This window comes from Megalobrama amblycephala, linkage group LG16 (genome assembly GCF_018812025.1).
Source record: "Megalobrama amblycephala isolate DHTTF-2021 linkage group LG16, ASM1881202v1, whole genome shotgun sequence".
NCBI classification, from domain to species: domain Eukaryota; kingdom Metazoa; phylum Chordata; class Actinopteri; order Cypriniformes; family Xenocyprididae; genus Megalobrama; species Megalobrama amblycephala.
The window spans coordinates 41,293,172-41,310,867 of record NC_063059.1 but is presented as its reverse complement, the minus strand read 5'-3'; the positions used below and the strand labels follow the sequence as shown (position 1 = coordinate 41,310,867).

Sequence of the window (17,696 nt, the reverse complement as noted above, 5' to 3'; positions counted from 1 at the left end):
GTCAGAATTGCGTGATATAAAGTCAGAATTATAAAGTCAGAATTGCGTGATATAAAGTCAGAATTATAAAGTCAGAATTTTAAAGTCAGAATAGCGAGTTATAAAGTCAGAATTGCGAGATATAAAGTCAGAATTATCAAGTCAGAATTGAGTGATATAAAGTCAGAATTGTGAGTTATAAAGTAAGAATTGCAAGATATAAAGTCAGAATTATCAAGTCAGAATTGAGTGATATAAAGTCAGAATTATAAAGTCATAATTGCACAATATAAAGTCAGAATTGTGCAATATAAAGTCAGAATTGCGAGATATAAAGTCAGAATTGCGTGATATAAAGTCAGAATTATAAAGTCAGAATTTAGTGATATAAAGTCAGAATTATAAAGTCAGAATTTAGTGATATAAAGTCAGAATTGTGCAATATAAAGTCAGAATTGCGAGATATAAAGTCAGAATTATAAAGTCAGAATTGAGTGATATAAAGTCAGAATTATAAAGTCAGAATTGTGTGATATAAAGTCAGAATTATAAAGTCAGAATTGCGTGATATAAAGTCTGAATTATCAAGTCAGAATTGAGTGATATAAAGTCAGAATTATAAAGTCATAATTGCACAATATAAAGTCAGAATTGCGAGATATAAAGTCAGAATTGCGTGATATAAAGTCAGAATTATAAAGTCAGAATTTTAAAGTCAGAATAGCGAGTTATAAAGTCAGAATTGAGTGATATAAAGTCAGAATTATAAAGTCAGAATTGCGTGATATAAAGTCAGAATTATAAAGTCAGAATTGAGTGATATAAAGTCAGAATTATAAAGTCAGAATTGCGTGATATAAAGTCTGAATTATCAAGTCAGAATTGAGTGATATAAAGTCAGAATTATAAAGTCATAATTGCACAATATAAAGTCAGAATTGCGAGTTATAAAGTCAGAATTGCGAGATATAAAGTCAGAATTATCAAGTCAGAATTGAGTGATATAAAGTCAGAATTTTAAAGTCAGAATTGAGTGATATAAAGTCAGAATTATAAAGTCAGAATTGTGTGATATAAAGTCAGAATTATAAAGTCAGAATTGCGTGATATAAAGTCAGAATTATAAAGTCAGAATTGTGTGATATAAAGTCAGAATTATAAAGTCAGAATTGCGTGATATAAAGTCTGAATTATCAAGTCAGAATTGAGTGATATAAAGTCAGAATTATAAAGTCAGAATTGAGTGATATAAAGTCAGAATTATAAAGTCAGAATTGCGTGATATAAAGTCAGAATTATAAAGTCAGAATTATCAAGTCAGAATTGAGTGATATAAAGTCAGAATTTTAAAGTCAGAATTGAGTGATATAAAGTCAGAATTATCAAGTCAGAATTGAGTGATATAAAGTCAGAATTTTAAAGTCAGAATTGAGTGATATAAAGTCAGAATTATAAAGTCAGAATTGCGTGATATAAAGTCAGAATTATAAAGTCAGAATTGCGTGATATAAAGTCAGAATTATAAAGTCAGAATTGTGTGATATAAAGTCAGAATTATAAAGTCAGAATTGCGTGATATAAAGTCAGAATTATCAAGTCAGAATTGAGTGATATAAAGTCAGAATTATCAAGTCAGAATTGAGTGATATAAAGTCAGAATTATAAAGTCAGAATTGCATGATATAAAGTCAGAATTATAAAGTCAGAATTGTGTGATATAAAGTCAGAATTATAAAGTCAGAATTGCGTGATATAAAGTCTGAATTATCAAGTCAGAATTGAGTGATATAAAGTCAGAATTATAAAGTCATAATTGCACAATATAAAGTCAGAATTGCGAGTTATAAAGTCAGAATTGCGAGATATAAAGTCAGAATTATCAAGTCAGAATTGAGTGATATAAAGTCAGAATTGTAAAGTCAGAATTGAGTGATATAAAGTCAGAATTATAAAGTCATAATTGCACAATATAAAGTCAGAATTGCGAGATATAAAGTCAGAATTGCGTGATATAAAGTCAGAATTATAAAGTCAGAATTTAGTGATATAAAGTCAGAATTATCAAGTCAGAATTGAGTGATATAAAGTCAGAATTATAAAGTCATAATTGCACAATATAAAGTCAGAATTGCGAGTTATAAAGTCAGAATTGCGAGATATAAAGTCAGAATTATCAAGTCAGAATTGAGTGATATAAAGTCAGAATTTTAAAGTCAGAATTGAGTGATATAAAGTCAGAATTATAAAGTCATAATTGCACAATATAAAGTCAGAATTGCGAGATATAAAGTCAGAATTGCGTGATATAAAGTCAGAATTATAAAGTCAGAATTGAGTGATATAAAGTCAGAATTATCAAGTCAGAATTGAGTGATATAAAGTCAGAATTATAAAGTCAGAATTTAGTGATATAAAGTCAGAATTATAAAGTCAGAATTTAGTGATATAAAGTCAGAATTATCAAGTCAGAATTGAGTGATATAAAGTCAGAATTATAAAGTCAGAATTGAGTGATATAAAGTCAGAATTATAAAGTCAGAATTTAGTGATATAAAGTCAGAATTACAAAGTCAGAATTGAGTGATATAAAGTCAGAATTATCAAGTCAGAATTGAGTGATATAAAGTCAGAATTATAAAGTCAGAATTGAGTGATATAAAGTCAGAATTATAAAGTCAGAATTGAGTGATATAAAGTCAGAATTATAAAGTCAGAATTTAGTGATATAAAGTCAGAATTATAAAGTCAGAATTTAGTGATATAAAGTCAGAATTATCAAGTCAGAATTGAGTGATATAAAGTCAGAATTATAAAGTCAGAATTGAGTGATATAAAGTCAGAATTATAAAGTCAGAATTTAGTGATATAAAGTCAGAATTATCAAGTCAGAATTGAGTGATATAAAGTCAGAATTATCAAGTCAGAATTGAGTGATATAAAGTCAGAATTATAAAGTCAGAATTGAGTGATATAAAGTCAGAATTATAAAGTCAGAATTTAGTGATATAAAGTCAGAATTATAAAGTCAGAATTTAGTGATATAAAGTCAGAATTATCAAGTCAGAATTGAGTGATATAAAGTCAGAATTATAAAGTCAGAATTTAGTGATATAAAGTCAGAATTATAAAGTCAGAATTTAGTGATATAAAGTCAGAATTATCAAGTCAGAATTGAGTGATATAAAGTCAGAATTATAAAGTCAGAATTGAGTGATATAAAGTCAGAATTATAAAGTCAGAATTTAGTGATATAAAGTCAGAATTATAAAGTCAGAATTGAGTGATATAAAGTCAGAATTATCAAGTCAGAATTGAGTGATATAAAGTCAGAATTATAAAGTCAGAATTGAGTGATATAAAGTCAGAATTATAAAGTCAGAATTGAGTGATATAAAGTCAGAATTATCAAGTCAGAATTGAGTGATATAAAGTCAGAATTATAAAGTCAGAATTTAGTGATATAAAGTCAGAATTATAAAGTCAGAATTTAGTGATATAAAGTCAGAATTATCAAGTCAGAATTTAGTGATATAAAGTCAGAATTATCAAGTCAGAATTGAGTGATATAAAGTCAGAATTATAAAGTCAGAATTGAGTGATATAAAGTCAGAATTATAAAGTCAGAATTTAGTGATATAAAGTCAGAATTATAAAGTCAGAATTGAGTGATATAAAGTCAGAATTATCAAGTCAGAATTGAGTGATATAAAGTCAGAATTATAAAGTCAGAATTGAGTGATATAAAGTCAGAATTATAAAGTCAGAATTTAGTGATATAAAGTCAGAATTATCAAGTCAGAATTGAGTGATATAAAGTCAGAATTATAAAGTCAGAATTTAGTGATATAAAGTCAGAATTATAAAGTCAGAATTTAGTGATATAAAGTCAGAATTATCAAGTCAGAATTGAGTGATATAAAGTCAGAATTATAAAGTCAGAATTGAGTGATATAAAGTCAGAATTATAAAGTCAGAATTTAGTGATATAAAGTCAGAATTATAAAGTCAGAATTGAGTGATATAAAGTCAGAATTATCAAGTCAGAATTGAGTGATATAAAGTCAGAATTATAAAGTCAGAATTTAGTGATATAAAGTCAGAATTATCAAGTCAGAATTGAGTGATATAAAGTCAGAATTATAAAGTCAGAATTTAGTGATATAAAGTCAGAATTATAAAGTCAGAATTTAGTGATATAAAGTCAGAATTATCAAGTCAGAATTGAGTGATATAAAGTCAGAATTATAAAGTCAGAATTGAGTAATATAAAGTCAGAATTATAAAGTCAGAATTTAGTGATATAAAGTCAGAATTATAAAGTCAGAATTGAGTGATATAAAGTCAGAATTATCAAGTCAGAATTGAGTGATATAAAGTCAGAATTATAAAGTCAGAATTGAGTGATATAAAGTCAGAATTATCAAGTCAGAATTGAGTGATATAAAGTCAGAATTATAAAGTCAGAATTGAGTGATATAAAGTCAGAATTATAAAGTCAGAATTGAGTGATATAAAGTCAGAATTATAAAGTCAGAATTGAGTGATATAAAGTCAGAATTATAAAGTCAGAATTGAGTGATATAAAGTCAGAATTATAAAGTCAGAATTTAGTGATATAAAGTCAGAATTATAAAGTCAGAATTTAGTGATATAAAGTCAGAATTATCAAGTCAGAATTGTGAGATAAAAAATTGCAATTACCTTTTTTATTTTTTTATTTAGTGGCGGAAACAAGCTTCCATAGGTTGTAGACCTATGTAGGTTGTAGCAAGAGGATGTTTTATTTGTCATTTGGTTTCTATTTCTGCAACAAAAACCACGTCCCCACGAAAATCTAATTTCTCTGACATTACACTTCACATAAATAATATATTTATAAATATATTAAACATTTTATTTGTTCTGATTGGCTATTATAGAACCATGTGGTGCTGCTTTTTTGCTTTTAGTGAGGACAGAAAAAATACTACTGTACGTTTGTTGATTTCCTGAAGAGTTTTTAATATATTACCATGTCAACGTCTGGCTCAACCAATGGTGTGAGTTTAGGGTGGGATCACCAACAGAAGATGAGTGGCGAGGCAGAAGTGACGGTAAAAGTGTTTAGTAAACCTCACCAGACCAATTCAGTTCACAGATGAACTTAACTAGTTCACCAAACTGTGTATATGTGTATATAAGAGTGATGGATTGTTTCTGATGAAGGCAGATGAGTGATGTTTCATAATGATGAACAGATGGTTAGAGAGGAGAAGGAAACATAACATTGTGTCTCGAGGCATTATGACAAGGAGACGAGAGAGACGGAGGGTTGAGGAGGAGGTCTCATGGGTTGAGTTGAGGAACAGTGATGGATTGTGGGACGGCAGACCTGTCTCTCTCTCTCTTGTGCCCGAGGCGGTGTCGAGTCTCTTCTGCATGGTTTGAGGTGATTGTGTGTTCGACTGGCTGCAGTGTGATTTGATTTGAATGCTGCTGTAGTTTTACAAAGCCCTATTCAGATGACACTGTTGTCCTGACGAGTCGACAGCGTTCACTACATGATCTCACTCACACACACACACACACACACACACACACACACACACACACACACTTGGACATTATCAGAAAAGTGTCTTAAAAGTTTCTTAAAATTAGTTTCTTGAATATGATTTCTGCACTATATTCTTCTAAATTTGATACAAAGACATCGGGCTGCATGAAAAAATACATAATTGTGATTTTTCTGATAAAAATTGTGATTTGCAATAAAAAAAGGCACAATTTGTCCAAAATTTTATGATTATCAATGGCTATATAATAATACTAATACTAATATTAATACTACTACTAATAACAATTATTATTATTATATTATATATTATACTATATATTATATTATCATAATTACTAAAAAAAACAAAACAAGAAATATTGTTATTTAATATTAATACTAATAATAATTAAAAAATAAAAAATAATTATTTTACATTGCAACTTTAAAATGACAATACTAATATTTATGGCTGTCTTAATTTCTTAATTTTGATTTTTTGTTTTATTTGAATTAATCATGTTTTTAATTAACATTTAACATTTAATTAATCAGTTTTGTCATTCTTTGCCCTACAAAGACTGACACAGCTGATATTTATTTATTAAGTAATTTTTACATGTATTTATTTTTATTTTATTTATTATTAAGTAAACTTTTGTCTAATGTGCAAACTAATGTGCTTTTATAGAGTTCAGTTACACTTTCGAATATATATATATATATATATATATATATATATATATATATATATATATATATATATTATTCTTGCCTCTAGTAATTATGTGTCTGATTTTTAATTTCCAACCTATTTTGGGTTCATTTTAAGCCAGACATATAGTAACTTTTAAAAAATAGTTGAGATAAATAAAACTGCCCAGCACGTTGGTCAAACATTTAACCCAATCGCTGGGTTTATCCATTTTTGAACCCAACTTGGGTTGTTTTTAACCCAACATTTTTTAGTGCGTATGTATCAATCAGTCTACTATAAGTAACTTTGCAACTAACAGTCATTAGAGTATTAGTAGACTGTTGGGGTTAGTAGATTAAGTTGACATGTTTACTTATAGTCAGTTGAATGTCTGTTATTAAGCAGACAGTCTATTAATACTCTAATGACTGAGAGTTGACAGATATAGTTGCAGTTACTTATAGTTAGTAGAATGTCCATAGACTATCAAAATAAAGCGTTAAATTAATTTCATGAAAAACATGTAAACATAAATGTGACACTATTCTGATTTTATAAGCGTTGACAGATCTTCTGGATTTGAGTCTGTGTGTTTGTTTGTTAATGAAACACTTTGACTTTAGTGCATCATATATGTGCTGGTGTGTGTTAGAGACTCACAGGCTCTTCTGCTGAAGATCTCAGTGTGCGTGTTGTCTAGAAGTGGAGGAGAGGGTCGTCTCTTCTAATCGCCCGTCTGGGCACCAGCTGTGGTCACATGATCAGTCACATGACTTTTGATCCCTCTCTAGTCCTGCTGTCCAGATGAGAAGAAGTGAAGAGCAGAATCTCTCTTTCTCTTTAAGAGTGTTTAATCTCTGTAAGTTCTCAGAAATTCTCAGTTGGAGCTCTTTCTCTCTCTCTCTCTGTGTGTGTGTGTGTGTGTGCGTGCGTACAAGTGTGTGTGTGTGTGTGTGTGTGTGCATGTTTTTGTGAAATATCAGCAGTGATGGGGATAACGGCATTACTAACGGCGTTACTTTTTTCAGTAACAAGTAATCACTTAACCATTAGTTGACTAATCACATTTACATTAATTTGATTTCTTAAATACTGGAGAGAATAAACCACAATAATGAGCGTTTACGTAATATAGGCCATACAACACTCAAGCACACACATAAAGCTTGCCATAAAGAACCGGCAAAAGTAATGATTATGAATGTGACAAAAACAGTAAGAAGACATTTTAATTGTTTATTAATAAACAAATGTTTTGTGAATCCGTGTCGGCTGCAAAGATGAAGTTGACATTGCTGACTCTCATCATCTCCGTGGAAACGCTTAGAGAGAAAATGCACATTTCATTCAGATTACATAATCAGAGAGTAGCCTATTTCTTTTCGTTTTGATTTTTTCTCGTGCAAGTGATCGCGCCGGCGCCATGATTATATTTTCTGCTACATTTACTTCTTATTTATTAAATCCAGGCAATTGGTTGATGAAACATTGATTAAAATTAAGATACAATTTTTACAAAATGAAATTACTTTAAAGAAAGGCTTTCTACAAAACAAAACTTAAAGAAGTGGTCAAAATCATGTCTGACCCACTCCATGACTCCCGATATATTGCGCATCTTATGATGTATCCTATCTTACTCATGTTGTTCACTTTTCATAATCAAGTAGATTAATTTAAAACATAACATTAAACAAATAATAATGTATTTTTAGACATATTTAATATTGGGGGCATCCAAGTTAATTGACATATTTGATTTTTTTTTTTTTAAGTAACGCAATAGTTACTTTCCTTGGTAATTAGTTACTTTTATAATTATTCAGTTACTAACTGTTACTATTTGTGAGAAGTAACTAGTAACTATAACTAATTACTTTTTTAAAGTAACGTGCCCAACACTGCATATCAGGACACAATTGTGTATAATGACATGGGTATGACATAGATATTAGAAGTAGAGGGTGAATTATGAGGACATTACTCCATGTCCCCACTTTTCAAAAGGCTTATAAATCATACAGAATGAGTTTTTGTGAGAAAGTAAAAGTGTGCACAGTTTCCTGTGATGGGTAGGTTTAGGGGTAGAGGTAGTGTAGGGGGATAGAAAATACAGTTTGTGCAGTATAAAAACCATTACGCCTATGGAACGTCAAGCAATTAACAATTTGAATCTAATTAATCACAAAATAATCAAATTTGGCTGAGAAATTACCCCCAAAAGATAATTTTAAGTTAAATAGCAAATGCATTCGTGCTCATCTGTACACCCATGGGCGTGCCGGTCTGAAAACAAGGTGTGTTCAGGTGCATTGTTGGCGTGTTGCTAATTTGAGAAACTGAAAACGATTGCACCACTGACCAACTGAAACCTGGTCTGAAGTCTGGTCTGGTCTCACAGCATGTTTATTTAAATGGCATAATATGCACCTATAGGCGGGTGCACAACGCGTGTGCTCTCTGCTTATTACGCACACAGGGACGCGCAGCAGCACACAAATATGCCAAATATTAAAAATAAAAGGATTATAATGTAAAAGATCATCATTGTGTGCATAAAGATATAAATGTCATAATGGATAGTCATTGCATGTATCAGAATTACCAACAGTATTTGCAGTAATGACGAATGAAATTATTTGACCAATCGTGGCAATACACACATGTATTTAAACTGACTCGTCAGGTTGAGGGTGTCTATATTCCGCCATGTAAATAACATTCCTCCATGGTGCAAGCGCACCTGGCTATTAAAGGAAATGGGAGATTGATTGGACACTTTGATTGGTTTATTGCACGTTACGCCCAAAACACACCCTTGACTCATTAAGAGAATAGGTACAACTCTTTTGGACCATTTTTTCTGTCATTAAACTACCAAAAGTGGATTCGGACACGCCCTATGTGCACCTGCGCCATGCGCTTCAGACCGTGAGCTTAGATTGTTAAAATAGGGCCCACTGAATCATTCATTCATTTGATTCGTTCAAACAGCTGATTCATTCAGGAATGAAGTAAATGGCTCTCTTTATGAACGGCCCATTGAATCATTGGTTCCCCTGATTGATTCACTCAAAACGCAGATTCATTCAGATACGAATCACCACTGTGTGTTGCTCAGAGACACACAACAGTTCTTCTCTGGCTATTTTCTTCAGCAAAACTGAGCAAAAGCAAACAATATTGTGTCTAAATAATAACACAAAATTAACTTCTTATTTATTGAACTCTTGTATACAATCAATATCACATTTGCACTCTTGCTGTTGCACTCGTTACTGCACTCGTAACTATATCGTGTGATATAAATAGGAGACAAAAACTCATACAGGGGCATTTTTGCCCCAATATCTTGAATTTTAGGGTCATTCAAACTGCATTCTGTAGCCTCCATCATGCAGTGAGTTTTCGCCCTGCTTCATGTTCGTCATCAATCAAATGTATGAAATGTAAGATGACCTACGCCGGTCCGGGGCGGGTACGTTAAACTCATTTTAATGCGTTATTTTTCTATTAATTAAATCAACAACTCTAGTCTTAAGCTCTGTTTAAACCCACAGACAGACATAAAGGGTGGACAATAGTAATGATTTATGAATAAAAGACTAGTGGTCGGCCGATATTTGACATTTTTAAAATATCGGCATCAGACAATCAGAAAAACGTATTTGCCGATATTTTGAAAATGTCAAATATCATTTATCATTTAAACAAATCTCTGAGTATCTAATAAACTTTTAATTTCATGCAATATATAATATGTGAATCTCTACAGGAGATTTTTTCTCATCTTAGGAGAAACAATTAAGTGATTTTTCTCTGCTGTGATTATCATAAGTTCAGATGTGATTCTGTGTTTTTGTGCATTTTAAACACTCTTTTCTCAGGCATCTGCAGTCAGGGTTATTTTTAATCTGCAGCAGCTGCAACATTTCACAAGCAAGAGTGAAATTTGTGTCAACAGTTATTTACAGAGACAGTAAACAGGCTCGGATCTAATCGACGGATAACGGCTCCGTCCTGCGTGTGTGTGTGACTCAGGCTGAAGGAGTTCCCGTCTCTGGTGAGCGGGACAGTTTCGTGTTTCGGGATCTCAGGTGGCAGGGCTATTCCAGGGTCCGGGTTTGGGTTTCATCTTTGTAATGTGGGAATACCAAGGAGGGCGTGTTCGTCTCCGGAGCGTCTAAATCTGATGCTGTGAGACGCTGCCGCTCTCTGGAGTTTTCTTGGCTATTTTCACCTCCGCTTCGAGCCGACAGACATAAAGACACGTCTGACTGTGTCTAAACACGGTTACTGTGGAGCAGATACAAACAGAGCTCAGGTTAATGGTTTAATCGTCATTTGATGATCGTTTCCCCCAGACGTGTTTCCTGTAATTGGGTCATATTTTACATGCATTTTAACTTATAATGTTTGTCAAGGTTTCTCCAGAAGCAACTATAAATCTCACTGTTTTACACCCTTTCTGACCCTTTAGCCAGAAACAGATTTACTTTATGCAAGTACAAAAATGCAGCATCCAATATTACACACAGTTAGCATGAATTCTTGCGTTATTGTGACAGTAACAAACCCCAATGCTCAAGGGAGCGATAGAGTACATTCTATTATTATTTAGCTAGTTAGTTTAACTAACTTATATTAATTTCAGTTGATATGTTAATGAGCTCATGATTGGGATGTCATAATCATGATTACTGATGAATAATCATGAATACTATTAATGTTCTTGTTGTTTAGTTTTTATTAAATGTCCTGTGGGACTGTGAAGTGTTATAATGTATTAATTACTGTGGAATTTATATAATTATATTTTTCCTATTTTTATTTAATATTTTCATATTTTGTACTGTAAATATTACTAAAATACTAAAATATCATATAAAAATAATTTAGTCATATACATTATATAACTTCATGCATTTTAATATATATATATATATATATATATATATATGATTAATCGTGATTCTATAATCTTTACTAATTTTGTGGGTGTACTGTGTGTAAATATATATCTAAATATATATAATAACATCTTAAAAAATAAAAATAAGAAAAACAGTCATTCAGTAATAATAAAAATGTAATAATTTAAATATATATATATATATATATATATATATATATTTAATATATTTAATATATATATATTTCCCATTTTTATTTAATATTTTAATATATTCTCATAATATTTACTTCATAATATTACATTATATAACTTCATGCATTTTAATATATATATATATATATATATATATATATATATATATATAGAAATGATATAAAAGTAATAATTTCCAAATAAGGTTATACAAAATATTACTAAAATATAATATCAAAATAATTTATTCCATATACCTTATATAATTTTTTAAAATATATATATATATGATAAAATGATAAAAAGTAGTAATTTAATTTATAATAAAATATATAGTCACATATATATATATATATATATATATATATATATATATATATATATATATATATATATACATTCTACAATCTTTACTAATTCTAAATATATATAATAACATCTTAAAAAATAAAAATAAGAAAAACAGTCATTCAGTAATAATAAAAATGTAATAATTTAATTTATAATAAAATAAAACATTGTATACAACATGTACATGATATAATTTATGTATTAAATATATAATATATAATGCAATGTATTAATTACTGGATTTTTATTATATATATATATATATATATATATATATATAATTTCCCATTTTTATTTAATATTTTATTATATTCTCATAATATTTACTTCATAATATTACATTATATAACTTCAATGCATTTTAATATATATATATATATATATATATATATATATATATAATTAAAAATAACAAATATGATAAAAGAGTAATTCAATAGAAATGATAAAAGTAATAATTTAAATATTACAAAATATTACTAAAATATAATATCAAAATAATTTATTCATATACCTTATATAATTTTTTAAAATATATATATATATATATAATGATAAAATGATAAAAGTAGTAATTTAATTTATAATAAAATATATAGTCACACACACACACATATATATATATATATATATATATATATATATATATATATATATATAATATGTTTTGTCTGTTATATGAGACTGTTGAACTGTTGATGTGTTCTGGACAGATGTTATTGTTGTCGCAGTGATCAGGTGACGTTTCATGTCTTATGTTTGGTGCGTCTGTGGGTTTTGTGTGTGCTGGGACTGAACGTGAGAGTGACGTTTGTTCTCACAGAGAATATGAAGATCACATTTTGCATCTTGTTCAAGCACCAATTAAGCACACACCCGTCGGAGGCCCAAAAGTGTGATATTTCACAGAAAAAGCGTGAAATCTTGCAGTCAAGGTTAAAATTACACCCGTCTCAGTGCTGTAGGTTCTGTCTGAGATCTCTGCCTCGTTCTGCTCTTCACCTGTGTCAAAAGCTACAGAAATGCATTCAAATTCATCGGATGCATATTTCATACGATACAGATTTGGCCCCAAGTGCTTGGCTGGATTTTCATGATTTAGATGCGTTCACTTCAAGCTGTGAGTGTAATATTTTCAGTGAAGTATTTCATTCAGAAACACTGGCCTCGAAATCTCACGCTGTTAATGTCTGAATGTGTTTATATTAGATAACAAAATATCTGCTCACATGTTCCACAAGTTTCAGAACTAAACTTTTTTGAACCATTTGAGTATCAAAACTTTTTGCACTACCTGCTTTTGTGTGATTTATAGATACAGCCTGAATTGTGTGGCCTGTATTTAAGCATTTCACTGAAACTCCTCTTCAGTAGGACTGGCAAACACGAGACATGAGCTTGTACAAATACAATCACAAGTTCAATATGGAGTACCACAAGGCTCAGTACTAGGACCGTTGCTTTTCACTAGGAAGCATGGCGTTAGTTTTCACTGTTACACTGATGATATTCAGCTCTATATTTCTTCAAACCCTGATGAATCTTACCAATTCACTAAATTATCAGAATGCATAGCTGATATCAAAAATTTCCAACAACTAAAATCAGAAAAAAAATGAGATTCTAATCATTGGACCAAAAACCTCTTCACGTAATAACCTACAATACTGTCTTATACTTGATGGCTGCTCTGTTAAGTCTTCGTCGTCAGTTAGGAGCCTGGGTGTGCTCTTTGATACCAATCTTTCATTGAATGTTTCTAGCATCTGTAAAACCGATTCTTCCATCTTAAAAATATATCTAAAGGGAAGCTAATAAACCTCTACTTGTTTTAGGCTCAATATACCAAGATCAGATTGCAGTAATTGATATTCTAAAGCGATTTAAACACGCCTCGAGCAAACTCTGCTTTATTAAAGCGTCGACTAGCAGAACTTTTCTTGATTATCCAGCAGAATTTTAAAGGTGGTTGAACTCAGCGGGGGACAAACCCGGCAGAGCTTCATGATTAATTATCTTTGAAAGCAAAAGCATAAGTTTATGGATATTTATTTCCATTTCTTATCAAGTTTGAGCTTCCTCTGCCAGTTATCTATCAACATTTCCTTGTGCAGCTTTTCTTGTTAATATTATAATTATTTTTTCAATGATTCATTTATTTTAATGATTCATTTTAATGATTAATGAATTTAAATACTGTAAAGATAACTTGTATATATATATATATATATATATATATATATATATATGTGTGTGTGTGTGTGTGTGTGTGTGTGTGTGTGTGTAAGATTATTTAGAATAAATAGCATTTTATATTTAAAAAATTAAAAAATTAAATTAAATTAAAAAATTATAAATATATTTTATTTTTTATATATATATATATATATATATATATATATATATATATATATATATATATATATATATATAGAATTTTAAAATTGTATTATATATTAAATATTTTTAATTACATTTAAATTAAAAATTAAAACTTTTATAATTATTTGTTAAATGATTAATTATATTATATATTATTGGTTCATTTACAGTATATATTTTATATGTATTATATATAACATTTAAAGATAATTTAGAATAAATACCATTTTAATTAGTTCATTTAAAGATAACATTTTATAATTTTTTTTCAATGAATAATTGTATTACATTTTATTTAGTTATAATATATATACACACACATACACATAGATTTTCCAAAGGCGTTTGCATTTAAATTAAGTCTTTTTTGTTGAGCGTTAACATTAACATATTCAGCTATATAGCGTACAGTGAATCTGTAACAGTGTGTTTTATTATAGTCTATATTTCAGCTATAAGTAAAATCATCCGTCACTGGCCTGATCACTGCACTTTATTTCAGCCTCATCAGCGGTTCTGAACAGAGGCGTCCATATGCCCAACGGCTTCATTCGCATTATTTCAGGAACAAATAAACCTGATTTATGGTGCTTGTTCTCAGAGGATCTTTGGTGAATCGCTGATCTGGACAAAATATTGAATACAAATTTGACAGGTTACGTCGTCCAAAAAGGGCCCACAGAGATATATATATACATATATATATATATATACACACATATATACACACACACACACACACACATATATATACACACACACACACACACACACACACACACACATATATATATATATATATATATGCACATAAGTTACATGTATATGCTCATAAAGGTCTAGAGTTGAATTTCAGTCTGGCTCCAGAGTGAAGTGTCATGAGCGAGGCTGGATTCAGGTGCCTGTGGGATGTGTGAAGATCTGGGCGCGCTCATGCCGGCTGAACGGCGCAGCATTGAGTTATATTAAGAGTGAATGGAGACTCTTGATTTCTATAGCAATGAGTGATGAACAGGAGGTAATTATCCACTCTATATCTGATTATCTGACTCGCTGCTGGAGGACGAATGAGGATCGTTTAAAAAAGCTCCATCTAGTTTTTCAGATAAAACTGGGATGTTCACTGTTTTGGGGTTTTCTTAGTATACATGAGCTCATTGAGATTATGGCTGTTAGTGAAATGCATGCAGAAATTCAAAGTCAAAGTATGGAATCTGTGGTTTGTAATTCTCTTAACCTTTATTTAACTGACTAAAAAGTACAAAGGTTTCCTGCCTTGCCCTACACAGACATATCTTTCCACAATATTATGTATGTTGGATGGTGAAACGCCTAAATTCTTGGCAATCTTGCATTGAGAAATGTGATTTTGAATGCTTTGACAATTCTCTCATGATATTTGGCACAAAGTGGTGAGCCGTGACCCATATTTGCTTGCAGAGACTGAGACACTTCTTCTACACTCGATCACGACCCTCACCTATTACCAACTGACCTGCTTATTATAAACTGTTTCAAAACAGTTGGTAACACTTTAGTTTAGGCTCCAATTCTCACTATTAACTAGTTGCTTATTAGTATGCATATTACTAGTATATTGGTTGTTTATTAGTACTTATATATTAATGCATTATTCTGCATGACCATATTATACATCCCTTAATCCTACCCAATAACTAAATTTAACAACTACCTTACTAACTATTAATAAGCAGTAGGGGTGTAATGAGATCTTGTGCCATGAGATTAAAATGTGACAAGATTTCTCGTTGAGGTTAAAAGCGATATTGCCATGATGGAGTGTGAGGGTAAAATTAGGATAGAATATGCCACCGTTACGTTTACATTACGCCTCTGTCGCTTTGCTTTTTATAGGAATAAAAACCATTTAATTCAGTTTGATAACGGTCGCTTCAATCTCATCCAGCTCATCCAACACAAGCTGCGGAGTCGTACGTAGTGCAGCAGGAATCAGAGTTCAGTGATCACGTGACGAGAGTAAAGTGGCGAGATGACTGACAAGACCATGGCGGAGGATCCAGCTTTTTGTGTGTGTGTGTGTGTGTGTGTGTGTGTGTGTTTTATTAATATGGCAGAGGATTCGTTGCACAACAGAGCCTAGCATCTGTTAAATGTCCTATCTTGTAGAATATGTGCTCAGCACCGCCGCTCCCTATTCACAGAGTACATGCAATCACAAAATAGAAAGCGAAAGTAAAACGCGAGTAATACCCCTGCATTTTGAAAGTGTCTCCCTGATGCATTTGAAAAACCTACTTTTGCAAACTAGTCCTAAGTTTTTGTCGCGAGCGGAACCAAACCAGTGCAGCAAGATTCTTTGGAATCTGATTGTCAATAGTTCATGATCTCTAATAGCTGCCAAAATGTTTGAAGGGGGCGGAGCCACTTTTACTAAAATGGATATAACTCGTGAACGGAATGAGATGTTTTCACCAAACTCAGCACACCTGTGTAAGTGCTCATTCTGTGGTCGCATGAAAAAGGATGAGGCGACTGGCCACTTGGTGGCGCTATAACAGGAAAAACACATGAAAATGGCTGTAACTACTTCACCATTAGTCCGATCGACTTAAAAATTGGCATGCAGTGTCTTCGTCCGAGGTGCCATGACTGTCTTTGAGGACACTGATGTATCGAAAAACATGTCTGCCACCAGCCAATGAAATTTGAGCAGCTATCAGACAAGGTTAATGGAAGCTGATCGGAACAAAACTCGCTGGGCCTGTTTGGCTCATGGCCCTAGAGGCTTGTGAGAAATTCGAAAGGAATCGGCCACAGGGGGTGCCCTTGCATTTTTCACATGTGAAAAGGGTCATGTATCGCGTGATTTTTCGCGCACACCCACAAAATTCGTACCACATGGTAGATCTCCTCATTCTGAGCAACTTTGCCTCTAGGACCACCACTGTGCATCGAATCGTTCATTAAATATTTGAGATTATTTCAAAAAACAACTTTGGCGAACTAGTCCTAGGTTTTTGGCTCAACCTCGATAACTTTTAAAAAGCTTTAAAAACGATACATTTCCAATGGTAAATTGCCTGTATTTGCTGTAAATGGTCTTTTCCATCTATGATCGAGATGGTTACAGGCTTACTAATTAAAACATTATACCTTTTTACGTATATGCGTAAAGGCCTTAAAGAGCTTGAACCCCAATAATTGCTGCTCGCAGCTATACTGTTTTTATTTCCATGATCAATTTGTGGTTCAGTTAGGAGGTCAAAAGTTGTGCTTGAGTATTGTTGTCTTTCAATGCGTATGACAATTCATACTTATTGCAAGATGATTAGTTAAAACATTTCAAATGCACCTGCAGACTATTTTTCTTGTCATGTATTTCGTCATTGAGGATTTCTTAAAAATCGTCTTGTTCTCATGAACTCAATTTCGTGTCTCGTCACACCTCTAATAAGCAGTAATTAGGAGTTTATTGAGGCAAAAGTCGTAGTTAATAGGGAGAATTGGACCCTCAGTGATTTGGGTTTCCAGTTCCTCCAAGAACCCATTCACCTGCAGCCCCCGACACTCCCGTATCACTACCCATAATCCCCTGCCGGTTGTGTTCATAGACAAAACAGCCGGATCCCTGCATGCACGGGCTTCCCTGCTGTCATATCATG

At 31.5% G+C, this 17,696-nt stretch overlaps 1 protein-coding gene across 2 annotated transcripts in view; it reads left to right on the top strand.

Moving 5' to 3' along the window:
* The window catches only part of igsf11 (immunoglobulin superfamily member 11), a 126,877-nt gene that overhangs the window by 57,508 nt on the left and 51,673 nt on the right, over nt 1-17,696 (top strand). The window contains exon 1 of one of the 2 annotated variants that reach the window (XM_048161123.1): nt 14,872-15,070. The exons of the other annotated variant lie outside the window; for it this stretch is intronic. The gene's annotated coding sequence lies outside the window, so the exon portion shown is untranslated. Of the gene's footprint in view, nt 1-14,871; nt 15,071-17,696 lie in introns of those variants that run through there. 2 annotated transcript variants of the gene reach the window in all.